The 8958-nt window shown below is 43.1% G+C and overlaps 1 pseudogene; it reads right to left on the reverse strand.

The window, feature by feature from the left end:
* Positions 1-2545: 2545 nt before the first annotated feature.
* LOC110295823 lies at positions 2546-7423 on the reverse strand (annotated as a pseudogene).
* Between the last annotated feature and the right edge of the window lie 1535 nt (positions 7424-8958).

Genomic DNA, 8958 nt, shown 5'->3' on the forward strand with positions numbered 1-8958 from the left:
TGGAACTGCACTAGAGGATAAAGGATGTCTTCTTTCTGGCAGCTGTAATGAGACCTAAATTTTGTTTGATTGCTTATTTTTGGCAGAGCCTGCTTAGAGGACCTATCTGGTTGGGACATGGGTTCCAGTTGGATTAGATGGTCTTTAGAGTCCCAAGAGGACACTGTGCACATGAACTAACATTTGCCTCCTCTCATCCTGATAGCATACCACAGTGGCTCCAATCCAACAAGGCCTTCTACCTCTTCTTTTCTCCATGCTCTTTGTATTTGGAGTGGAACAGAAGGATATGTGTGGTGGGAAAAAATAGGAAGGAAGCCCACTCTTACCACCTTTTCCTGTGAGTCTGTGGGTCTCAGGCAGACCTAACTATGGAGGATAGGGAAATTTTCTATCAGAAAGGACCCAATCCTGACTTAGGTTTCTAAGCTTGTTCATTTCTAGAAATGTCCATATGATATATGGCAGTGGCTGGGGAACATCATACACAAACTGAGAGGTCAGTCTTTGCCATGACTAGTAGGTCTTTTTTTCTTTTGAATTTTAATTTTGTTATATTGAATTTAACAATCTAAGTCAAACTTCAGGAAAACACACACCACTTTTCTGCTTGTTTTAATGACTGTACACATGCATTATTTCACTTAAATATCCCCAAAGTCTCCTACTTCCAAGTTTTTCCTCCAGTTAATACTTAAAACCAACTGGACTTTGTAGGGGAGGTGCAATTTAGTATTTTCTTTTTTTCCTGCCAACTATGGTTGGGGCAAACTTTTCATCTTTTGATTATGAACACCACATGTGTCAGGTCCCTATCATTCCCCTCACTTCCTCTGTTGACCCTACTTGTGGCTTTGAAGGTATGCTAGCAAGGAAGCTAAGGGTTCACTTGTTTGTTAGGATTGTATGTAAGGTGAGGCCTGGCCATGGAGTAGCAGGAGGATGTCCTTACAGTCTAAAGTGAGTCATGTGTGATATCATGAGTGCTATCTCCACTACTGAACTTCCATCTCCATTGTCAAATGCCCAGTCTGCTTGTAGTCATAATATAGACAGGAGAGAATTTGCAAAGGACAGATACTAATGATCTCAAAACTGCATTTGGACACTTATCCTCACAAGCTCTAAGTTTGCTTTTTGAAAGTATTTGTCATGACTGTATCAAGCAGTGTTATTTGAGGGGGTCTGCTGTTTATGTCATTTTGGGATAAGTAGGATGGGCATTAAGAGCTATTAGTTTCTGTCTTCAGGGGAATGATAATTTAACCAGATAATCTACATTAAGGATGACCTCCAATAATACCAAGTCTAACATTTGCCACCTGTTCATGCCAATCAAAACACTGGAAATTGCCAGTGGCAGTGTAACATTAAGCAATCTTACACTGGGACTCCACAAGAATTGGATCCATCAACAAGCATTTGTTTTATGTAAGACCCCAAGAAGCCAGGGATATATTATAGATTCTCATGGAAGAAGTTGAGGCTCTTATAGCTTGCAGCAACACAACTGCTTCCTGACTGCCCGTCCTTTCACAAAACAACAGCACCCACTGTTTGTTCTATCTAAACATTCTTTTCAAAAATACACATGCAGAAGAAGATGTCTATACAGCTGAATGAGGTTTCCCTACTGTCTGTATCTATGTTCCTCATCAGGAGTCTCAGAAACTCTTCTAGGCTTGCCTCTTCTGTTTCATGACACTCCTCTTCAAGATAAGCTGATATCCACCACCATCAACAGAGACATCATCTGTCCTGTTTTTGTAATTTGAATACATGAAGGCATGATGTGTTCTCTTTCTAGGTGGCTGTACAAACACCTTCCATATTGTTGTGTGCAGTTCTGGATCATTTTTCCAATTTTCAATTTTCGTTATCATTAATAGGTTATTATTTATAGACACTGCTTTTTGCAACCGTGGTATCTACTGTCACTATTCATCATGCCTGGGGAAGTTAGGCTCTTTGCTATGAATGATGTACTATTATAATTCAGCTTTCAGAATAGTACTCTGACAACATGCAGGAGATAAAGAGAACTGAAATAAATTTACCACCAGGATTAAAACTCCAGGGTTCTCAGTCCACAGGTTATACTTGTTAAGAGTTATTGAAAGCTTGTCTAAAAAATTAGTAGGTCTTCAGGAAAAAGACACTGCAGTACAAAACAGGATTCCATGGTTGAAGCCTTTCGAGAGCTTATGTTAAATAAAGTTGGGCACTATTGAGAAGGTTGTGTGTTTTTGAACCTCTGGGAAATCGATGGCCTTTCTTAGGTTAGGTTCTACGGAGGCTCTGGATCCAGGAGAAGCCAAGACTATGGGTTTGTTCTTCAGCAGCGGCCATTGCTCCCGCTCTTCTCAAAATGTCTGTCCATACAAGGAAGGCATGACTCTCTTCCTCCTCTCAGTTGGGAACCAGGGGCCAGGAGGAAAGGAGGAAGTTTTTGGTCTCAGTGGAGCTGGGTGGGATGATTCCAATGGTACCATGATCCCAAGGAGTTAAAGCAGGAGGAGGAAGAGGAGGAAGAGGAGGAAGAGGAGGAGGAGTTCATTGCTGCTTTGGAGTTATTTTGAGATGCTGTGGGGCTGCTGGCAGGGAGTCCTGAGCCAGGAGACGAAGGCCTGCTGTTGTTCCCAGGGGAACAGGATGACGTTACTGTTCCTGGCATGGTGCTGTGGACAGGAAAGATAGAGAGGGATCCCAGAGACCCTGAGGGAGAGACCAGACCAGCCGGGAGTTGTAGATGGGTGACTTAACAGGGGTGGCCAAGGGGCAGTTGATTCTCTTTTCCTTTTGGTGTTGATTGCAGATCCAGACTCTAACCACCTCCGTCTCCTCCGCAATCATGGAAATCTCTTCCGAGCTGGGTTTAGGGTTATCTTGAAATATCTTCTCCAAAGTCAGGCTGATGTTGGTCTCGATGCTGGTCTGTTTCTTCCTCTTCCTGTCAAACACTTCGCTGAGAGTGGGGTGGGAGCTGGGTGTGCTCGCTGAAGTATCTGACTGGGAGGACTCTGCATTGTTCAGCCACTTCTCCAGCAGCTGCTTGAGTTTGCACATATTCTTGAAGCTCAGGTTGAGAGCCTCAAATAGAGAGATGGTAGTCTGGCTAAAATCATTGCCATATAGCTTTCCCATCGCCAATCCCATTCCTCCCTGTGTGAAGCCTAGCTTAATGCGCCTCTGCTTGAAGGTCTTGGCAAACTTCTCCAGCTCCTGCAGGTCAGTCATTCCCTCCGGGGCCAGGCAGATGCTTGGGCCCTGGCAGGTGCTGAGGAGCATCCAGGTGGGGCTCTAAAAAGGATGCTGACAGCCCAGGGCGCCCAAACTGCCTGGGAGGCAAGGCCAGGCCCTGTCTGTGGGAGGAGTAGAGTGCTTTGTTGCTGTGGAAAGGAGAGAAGATTCAGCTGCAGACCTTGCTGTCCAGGTGGGGTCTGGGAAAGCAGGAACTGGGATATGGACTGCAAGTGGCCAGGGGCCAGCACAAGCTGCTGGAGTGGATGGAGAGAAGCCATGTCCTCAGATATTTGGTTTTCAGGCATCATGGTAGGTCCTTGGCTCAGGTGGCATGGCCTGTGGGAAAGGGTCTGCTGTAGAGAGTTACCCAGATCCTCCGTCTTAATCTGTCTGTTGAAATCTAGGCTATGTCGATCATTTCCTGATTCCACTTGACCCAAGTTGCTGCTGGCATCCGTGGAATCAGCGACATCCCCACTCATCTTGATCTCTGCAGGGAAAACATGCCTGGCTTTAATAACCTGTCACCATTTTTCTTGCCGTGACACATGTGCTTTAGCTAAACAGACCGCATTAGTTTCTTTTGGTTGTATGACCTCTCACCATGCTGCTCTCACTGCATTTTGCAGGGTTACTCTCTATTGTAACAAACTTTGAGGATAGTCAGGTTGTTTATCCTAGAAATTAATCTGGAGAGAAGAAACATACAAATTTGTTGGGCTGTCACATTGGTGATAAAGCCTTGGATTCCAACACCTGACTGCACACCTTATCAGGGGCTCAGGTGTTACTCTAGAAGAAGGAAGCAAGAAATCTTTATCTTAGTGATTTCTGAGGCTCCTCTTGGTGCCAACAAATATCAGAGCCAAAGTAAACCCAGCATTTGTGTAGTGGAAGCATTCAGTCTCCTCCATCTTCCAAAGCATGGCCAAAGATCTAACATTCATCCTTAACACTAGGAATATCCCTGAACCCCCAAGATGAAGAAGTCTAGTTGCTATAGGCTCCCCTTCTCATTTAGAAAGAAATTCTGAATGTCAGTGATAAGGATTCCCTATTTCAATTCTTGAACCTCATATTGATGATTAAATGGCTTTTCTCCAGTAAGCTCCAAATGGTTGTGGAGGGAGGGCAAAGTCAAGGGAATTCAATTAGCTTTTGGCAGGTACCCCACAGTTGTTTTATCTGTCCATTTATGATCATAGATCTGTTTCTTCACTTGCAGGGCACCAGTCTTTCCACCTTCCTTTGGGCATACAGTTGTGTAGGTTGATCCATGTAAAAGGGTATTTAGTAGAAAGGGCGAAGGAGGATGAAGGCAAGCTTGTGTCTAACTCACATATGAGGAAGATTTGCCTCTTTTGAATTCACAGAGAGGTTCTGTGTAGGCTGATAATGGCCTGCTTACTATTCAGTAAAATTTGCCAAAGTAAAGAAAATGTCATAATACAATCAATATTACCATTACTATAGTGGACAACAACCCCATCAGTTTAGTCATTTAATCTTTAAAATAAAATAACAATTCTATGTGAAATGAGTCCAATTAGAAGTAAATATTTCTGGGGAGTCTAAGGTGATAGGGAGCAGTCCATGCTTAGGGGAACATGCAAACCTTGAGGATGGAGAACTAGTGAGGAGCACTGGGTAGCTCTCCACACTCACTGAGCACAGGTAACATCAGCAGATGGTGCAATGAGCAACCAGCATGCTGTGATGACAAGTTGAGACCTATCTGAACAGCCTGGTTTTCATCCTTGCACACAACTTGGCCAACTTATAGTTCAAAAGAGGTCATTGGTCTCACTAACACCACCATTCTTTTAGGTGGTCTTTTGCACAAAGCAAGTCTCATGCTTAAGAACCAAGAGTGTGTGTCCTTAGAACAGTGATACTTGTGCAAGGCATGTGAGTAAACAGGCCTTTTTTCTTTGTCAAAAACTTGTTGGTGATTGCTAAATTTGACTAGCCACTTGAGGGCAGGCCATGGGAAGTTATGATGAAATATTTTCCCCTGCCCTTAATTCATCTTCTTTGCTGACTTACGGGAAAGCTAGCATTCAATGGGCAGGGTAATTGGGTCAGTGCTTTCCCAGGTAGAGAACAGGTTTACCCATCCCTGGAGAGGCATCATTGCAAAATTGCTGGCATGAAATCCAGTCTGCCTAAGCTGCTGTACAAGAAACTATACAGAGTGTACTATTCCTCATCTTGGTGAACCCCTATAATGGAGTTGCATTTAGCAGGGTATGAGAGTCACACTTCTCTATCTAAGCCTTTTAAGTACAGCATGTTCAATGATAATAATGTTACCACTCAGTGAAGTTAAAGATCCAAGAGAACATCTAATGAGAAGATGCTTGACCACACAGCCATGAAACCACCAAGCTGGACTGCCAAAAAGGTTTTAACCAACCTGCAATTCATTTATCCATTAGCTTATTGAATAAAACTTTATCATGTTCTATTCAGGCAAAGTTGGAATGAGTTTTTTAGTCAGGCTCAAAGTGATCCAGGAATAAGACATGGAGGTCAGCGATCTGTCATGAGGAATGACAGGAATCAGTGTGTGAGTTGGGTCTTAGAGGATGTGGAGAACATATTGAAGACCCTGCTCAGTGTGAAGGATCTCTTGAGAGCTAAGCTGAGTCTGAGATGCCCATTAGGCATCAGGGATATGAGGAAAACATTAGAATAAAAGCACATGACCATGAGTTGACTGTGGTGATTCTTATAAAAAGAAAGCATTTAACTGGGGCTTGTACAGAAGTTTAGTTCATTATCTTCAGGATGGGGAGTGTAGCTGCAAGCAGACATGGTAGCTGAGAGTTCTCCATCTACATCTGAAGGCAGCAAGGAGAGCCATTGAACTTGGAATGAGCTTTTGGAAACCTCAAAGCCCACCCCCATGACACATTTTCTCTAACAAAGCCGCACCTCCTAATACAATCAATCAATCAATCAATCTTAAAAAAGGATGGTTCCTAAGGAATGACAGCAAAGGTTTTCCTTTGGCTTCCACATGCACAGACATATATGTACACATAAACACATGAACACACATATAAACATACATGCATACAAAAAGAAGGGGATCTAAAAAGGACAAGCTATGTTGGGGGGTAGTCTATCAGAAGGCTCCAGGGATGCAGGGATGGTTTAATATATGGAAATTCAGGTTTACATAACAAAGCTCTGTGGTGATCATTGAACATATGAGGGACACTCTTATTCTAACAGCCATGGTCAGTTTTATTCCACAAGTTGAGAATGAACATATAAGTTATACAGAAACTTCCCATGCTCAGCGGTAGATATTTGACTAACATATGCAAGATGCCAGGGTTCAATACCTAGCACTATAAAGCTACACAACACCACACAAAGCAGGCCATAGCAAAATCACCAATCACATGAAACCAGAGACACAAACTTTTCAATGAACCACAATTTTAGGTGTCACAAAACTTGTCCATGAAGCTACAGAAGGGATTCCTAGGTAGCATTCTGGGAAAAGAGATCCAAACAAATGAACACACGGCCAAAAACCAAAAACCCAAACCAAACAAAGACAAACGAACAAACTCCATCAGATCAAATGATTATTTTTCTGAGTCAGATAATTTTTAATTCCAAGTTTGCACAGAAGCTGTTTAGCAATGGCTGTAATTGTAGGGACATTACTGGAGTGAGTTCAGGGCCTTGAGCTGTTCTAAATGGAAAGTCACTATGGCCATTTCAAGATGGTTCCAACTGTGTGATTCATAAAGTATTTGGAATGTCCAGAAAATGGAACACATATGATGTTCTTAGGAACCAATTGTGAATTTATGTAAAAGTTCATTGTTGAAGATAAATTAAGTATTTCCTCCAAGGATGGCCATAAAAAAGACACCCAAGTGCCTGCCCTGGGTCTGTTGTGGGCACCACTATGATACACAAATATTGACAGAGAGATGGGAAAGATGTAGTATAGAGTGGAGAGATGGGAGAAAAGATTAAGCCAAGCAGTTGATGCACTGTGTCGAGAGGTGGATCTAGAGATGTGATGGTAGTGAGGAACAGGTGGGTATGAGGAGGCTGCATGACCACCTGAGGTCTCTATGATGATGTCCAGGCCCAGGCTGCCACCATGGGCAAAGTCACAGCCAGGGTCTGTGCTGATGTCTGTGTCCCACATTGCCACTGAAGGCCATTGGATGTCAGTGGTCTGGGCTGCCACCTGAGACCATGTGAATGTCTGAGGGCCATGCTGACACCAGGGGACATACTGATCTGAGTGTCCATGCTGCCTCTAGGGTCAGGCCTAAGTCTATGACTCTATGGCAACCATGGTCTGTGTTGATGTCTGAGGCCTGTGTTACAACCAAAGGCCATGTGGATGTCCCTGGGCTGACATTGGAGGCCATGCTGATGTCTGAGCCCTGTGCCAAGGGCTGGCCCATCCCTCACCGATGGCTGGAGAGTTGGCCCTATTTCTCCCTTGGGCAATATGGGAGATCTAACTTTGGTGGTGGGGGCATAGAAGAGCTGATCCTGATCCTCATCTACAGTGGGTGGCATGAGGAGATGCCCTCTTAACTTTCTACCAATGACCAGTAGGTGAGCTGACCCCCAAGGAATGAGATCAGTAGAGCTGGCCCCATCCCTCACAGGCTGCAGTACTCGAGAGAGCTCCATATATCACCTGGCAGCACAAAAGAGCTGGCCCTGGTGGCTTGGGTACAAGAGATCTGGCAAGCTGACCAACTCTGCTCCCACCCAGTCCCAGATCCAGGGCTCTGAGTTGGTCTACTTCAGCATCTACTCCAGTTCAAAGGATCAGAAAACATCCCTATGAGTTTGTACAAGAAATCTACAGAAGACCAAATAGACTGGACCAGAAAAGAAAACCCTTCTGCCACATAATAATCAAAACATAAAGTGTATACAACCAAGAAAGATTATTAACAGCTGTAAGGGGAAAAGGCCAAGTAACATATGAAGGCAGACATATAAAAATTAAACCTGACTTCTCAACAGAGACTCTAAAAGCTAGATGGTTCTGGATAGATGTCTTGTAGACCCTAAGAGGTCACAGATACCAGCCCAGACTACTATACTTAGCAAAACTCCTAATCACCATAGATAGAGAAATCAAGATATTCCTTGACAAAACTAGATTTCAACAATATCTCTACGAATCCAGCCCTACAGAGGATACTAGAAAAAAATCTCTCCAACACAAAGAGGGTAACTACACCCAAGAAAACATATGAAATTAATCATCCCACAACAAATTCAAAAGAAGAGAATCACATATACATATTACCATCTCCAACAACAAAATGACAGGAATGAACAATCATTGCTCATTAACATCTCTCAACACCAATCTACTCAATTCAATAAAATGACACAGGCTTAGAGATAGAATCCATCATTCTGATGCATACAAGAATTACATCTTGGCAAAAAGATAGGCACTACCTCAGAGTAAAGGGATAGAAAGAGGTTTTCCAAGCAAACATACCCAAGAAACAAGCTAGAGTAGTCATTATAATATTCAATAAAATAGACTTTAAGCCAAAACTTATCAAAAAAGATGAGGAATGACACTTCATACTCATCAAAGGAAAACCCCACCAAGATGTAATCTCAATTCTGAACATCTATGCCCTAAATGCAAGAGCAACTACATTCACCAAAGAAACTTTACTAAAGCTAAAACACACA

Source organism: Mus caroli, chromosome 1 (genome assembly GCF_900094665.2).
Source record: "Mus caroli chromosome 1, CAROLI_EIJ_v1.1, whole genome shotgun sequence".
Taxonomy (NCBI): domain Eukaryota; kingdom Metazoa; phylum Chordata; class Mammalia; order Rodentia; family Muridae; genus Mus; species Mus caroli.